Genomic DNA, 5,012 nt, shown 5'->3' with positions numbered 1-5,012 from the left:
TTACTTTTTTCAGTATTTTACTGAATTTTTGGTACTTTCATACAATATATTTTGACCGTACATAGACTCTTCCCCTATCTGCACCCCTCTTATTGCCCCTCTGGTTGTCATGTACTCTGTCATATATATTAAGGCCTCGAAGTCGAGTGTGTGTTCCCAGATGTCCTTTGCTGTGTGTGGATCCACCCTTAAAGAAAACGGATTCATAGTTCTGTTATTCAGATTTAGCTGGTGACAACCCTAAAACAAGATCAAATAATTGCCCAGGTCAGATCCAGGAGGACAATCCAATGCTTCCAAATGTGACCTAGCTTCCCTTCTCCAATTTAGTGAAAATAACTAACCGAGACTCTGAAACCAAAGCTGGAAGCTCTAGAGTCAAATTTCAACATGGCAAAATATGGTTGAAACATGGTGGAAGTTCACTACTTTGATTGCATCAGTCCTTCTTTTGTTTTTTGTTTTGTGTCATCTCTGAAGTAATGAGACAAATGGCAGGCATGAGACCATAAGACGGTGTGAAAACACCAAATTTGTGTCAGACTTTGTTTCACACTATTCAAACATGCTTGGTTTTGATCAAGTGTCCTGAATTAACTTGCTTGGGGTGTGTTAGAGAAGGGAGTATGGGGAAGGATAACTAACACAAAAATCTTTGACCATGCCATGTGGAAAACTACTACTGTAGAAACTTCCTAAAGTATACATATGGACATACAAACAGGCTTTAAATAGCATTACCCATAAAGGGAGACAATGTCTTTCCCAGGCACATTTGTCTACCCAATTCAAAGCAGTAGCAGGATAGATTACCCTTTTGTTGTTCAATGTGATCTCATAGTCCCCTTCACATATTACAAGTTATTTCCGTTCCTTGTTACCCTCCAGAATTGGATGGCTAGATCCTCTTGATAAAAATGGCTTTTAAAATCTATTGTTCAGAGCTTTACGTTGAGATAAAGCTCACACGGAGCATCTCATTGTCACAAGGTGGATCCCAGGTTCTCAGGAGCAGATGTCTTCTGTGAAATGTGGCAGTGGCCATTCGCTTAAAATGGGGGGAAATACATGAATTAAGTTCCTATACATACATCCCAAACAATAAATATTCTAATGTGGCATGAGATAATAGGTGTGTGCTGGATAGCTTTAGTGTCAACTTGACACACCTGGGTTGAGGGAGCCTCAATCGGGGAATTTCCTCTATTGGACTGGCCTGTGGTAGCCATGTCTGAAGGGTATCTTGATGAGTGATGTGAGAGGGCCCAGCCCACTGTGGCTGTTGCCACCCCTGGGCATATGGGCCTGTATTGCATAAGAAAGCAGACTGAGCAAGGGTCAAGAGAGCAAGCCAGTAAGCAGCATTCCTCCATGGCCTGTGCTCCAGCTCCTGCTTCCAGGTTCCTGCCTTGTGTTCCTACCTTGGGCTCCTTGATGAACCGTGACCCTGGAGATGTAAGACAAATAAACCCTTTCCTCCCAAGTTGGTAGTAGTCAGAGTGTTTTGTCACAGAAATGAAGAACAAACTAGGACGAGGTAAAAAGTGTATCCCACAAAAGATAAAATGTTATGAAAATTTCAAGACCTTAAATGATCTATGTATCTCACACATGAAGGTTAAATTTGTGCAGAGATGACTACCATATTGTGAACACAGTAAAATGTACTTGGTACTACTGGAGCCTTGGAAATATTGTAGATTTAATTTTTAACATACTTTCTCTGTTCTTTCTTTGTGAAGTCAATTCTTTTTAACCACTCACTTTTTTTCAACTTAAAAAATATTTATTTACTTGTATTTTATGTGTTTGAGAGTTTGTCTACCTATATGTATGTATATCACATGTGTGACTGGCTCCAATGGAAGCCAGAAGAGGTTGTTGGATGACCTGGAACTACTCTTACAGGGAACTGTTAGTGATCGTGTGGGTGCTAGGAATGGAATCCAGGTCTTCTGCAAGTTCTCTTAACTACTGAGCCATCTCTCATGCTGACCCTTGAATTTTCTTTTTTTTTTTTTAAGTTTATTTATTATTTTTCATTTAATGTGTATGCGTATATCGCCTGCATGTAGGTAAGTGCACCAGTGTCATGCCAAGCCCACGGAAGACAGAAGAGGCTGTCAGATCCCCTGGGACTGGAGTTACGGACAGTTGTTAGCTGCCATGTGGGTGTTGGGATTCAAACCCAGGTCTTATGCAGAACAGCCAGTGCTCTTAACACTGAGCCATATTTTTATTTTATGTGTATGCGTATATCGCCTGCATGTAGGTAAGTGCACCAGTGTCATGCCAAGCCCACGGAAGACAGAAGAGGCTGTCAGATCCCCTGGGACTGGAGTTACGGACAGTTGTTAGCTGCCATGTGGGTGTTGGGATTCAAACCCAGGTCTTATGCAGAACAGCCAGTGCTCTTAACACTGAGCCATCCCTGCAGTCCCTTAATTGCTTATTTGTAATGTATAAGTATGCATCCATTAATATTAATGAACCATGTCTAGAGCTACAAATTTGGAATTGTCTCCAAGATGCATAATGCATATGAAACAGTTAAATGATATTTTAAATGTAAACAAGATGTTATCTATAAACTCATTAACATATATAAGGAAATACATTTATTTTATTTTATTTTATTTATTATTTTTATTTTATGTGTATGAATGTATGGCCTGCATGTATGTGAGCGCACCCATGTCATGCAATGCGGCAGATGTCAGAAGAGGACTTCAGATTCCTCTGAACCTTGACTTAAGGATGGTTCATAGCCGCTATCTGGGTGCTGGGAATTGAACCTGGGTCCTCTGCTAGATCAGTCAGTGCTCTTAACCACTGAGCCATCTCACCAGCCCTGGAAATACATTTATAAGATGACTTTGAATGTGTCTATGCATTGCACCAAAATATGGAAAGTGTCTTGGAAAGAATGGAGAGGTGAGTTAAGCAGAGAGGCAGGAGTGTTTTGTTCCACAAATGTACTCACCAAGTTCATTTGTTGTCATACACCTGCAATGGCTTTTAATACTTTTAACTATAATCAGAAAAAAACAACTGCATTTTGCATCCATGATGGGATTGGAAGTTTCCTGAGGAGATATACACAGAGTGATACAACCATAAAAATATACTTAGATTCTGAAATAAAATGTCAGCATTGTAGTTTAATACAAATTTCTTTACTATGCCTCTGTTTATTTGCAAAATGGAATTTTTATCCAAAGTCATTTTTCAGAGTAATTCATGTGTGTAATTTAAAAATCAACTGATTCTACATGCCAGTAATCAGGATTCAGAGGCAGACAGATCTCTGTGCATCTGAGGCCAGCCTGGTCTAAATAACAAGCCCCATGCCAGCTGGGGTTATAGAGACACACTGTCCCAAAACAACAAAAACAGCAACAACAACAACAACAACAACATATGACTTTCTACCTGTTGCCTATTTTTACAAAGTAAGTCCTTCTGTTTCTCAGCTGTTTTTCTTTTTAAATATGGAATTTCTTTTGCTTGTTTTATCTATTATTGTATTTTATATGTATGAGTGTTTTGCCTGCACATAAGTGTAACAAATGTGTACAGTGCACTGAGGAGGCCAGAAGATGGTGTCAGATCCCCTGGAATTTGAGTTACAGATGGTTGTTAGTTGCCATGTAGGTGCTGGAAATCAAACCAGGTCCTCTGGAATAACAGCAAGTGTTTTTAAACACTGAGTCATCTCTCCAGCCCCAATATGCTATTCCAACATTTACAAAAGTACTCTTTCAGTGCTTTTGTGCTAATTACTGTACACAGTATTTGGGGCGTGTCAGTGAAAAAAAAGAATGGTTCCTCTGTCTCAGAGGTCAACATTCAAAGTAAAAGTGGTTAGCAGAAGATCTATCATTTACTATTAATTCCTCAAACAACTAGACATTTAGTAAACTTCCCTTCTTATTTAATTTTTATGTAGTTAGACTGAAGTTGTTTTTTCATGGTTTATAAATCATGAAATATTTTACATGGAGTATAATATTACAGTGAACAGTGCCAGTATCTTCCAATTGATCACAGTGCTGGTCTCAGTGGTTCATAAGCTGTTGCTGTTGCATCATGAGTAAGTTGGTGATATGTTGAGCTATGCGATGGCTGAGCGTTCTTTTTCTCATGTTTTTAATCTCAAAATCATTTCTTCAAGGGAATTGTTTGCAGATTTGTTACCTCTTATATAAACTTATTACCAATTGAATTTGAATGGGAGCAACTGTGCAATATGGCTAGAAAAATGTAAACAGGTAATAGATGATAACAAGGAGATGTATGATTCATGGATGTAAAACCAAATATGAGACAACCATAATATGGACCACTATTCAGGTGCATACTGGAATGTGCTACTACATCTTTTCAGGAAAATGTTTAAATAAGGGCTTTGGTGAGACAGTTATTGAGGGTGAGCACCATGCATGCTGGGAGGTGAATGGGGGGGTAAACCCAGGGTGCCATCCATAATGGTTGTGACAGTGTCTTTTAGAGTATGAAACATGTTAGTATGATTAATAAATCTTTTCCACACTGTAAATGAAGGATCGTGGAAGTCAAAGATGGAATCATAGGCTTAAATGATTCATCAACATTAGGTCCAGCTGAGTCAAGAAAATAAAGTCTCATGACAGAAAACTATCTTGTCTGTGAAAAGTACACATTTACATGAAGTAGCAAGCAAAGTTGGTCTAGGTGTTTCAAGATTAACCCATTTACAAGTAAAGTACTAATAGTGACTAGGAAAGGAAACCCTTCATGTCTAGAAAACAGGTGTGTATCCATCAAAGCCACTTCCTCTGACAGCATGAGTTTTACTAGGAAAATAAAAAGGTTATTATTGATAAACACCACATTCTGACTCCTCATTGAGTGCTTTCTAACTACTCAAACACAGCTTGAACTCATGTTAGAAATGAAGTAGCTGAGACCCTGGTCTTTTAGCTCAAATACTGTGTATCACCATGTATGTTCACAGTACCTATCCTGAAAAT

This window comes from Nannospalax galili, unplaced genomic scaffold (genome assembly GCF_000622305.1).
Source record: "Nannospalax galili isolate Female #2095 unplaced genomic scaffold, S.galili_v1.0 scaffold1111, whole genome shotgun sequence".
NCBI lineage: Eukaryota > Metazoa > Chordata > Mammalia > Rodentia > Spalacidae > Nannospalax > Nannospalax galili.
Note: the sequence above shows the minus strand (reverse complement) of the source record.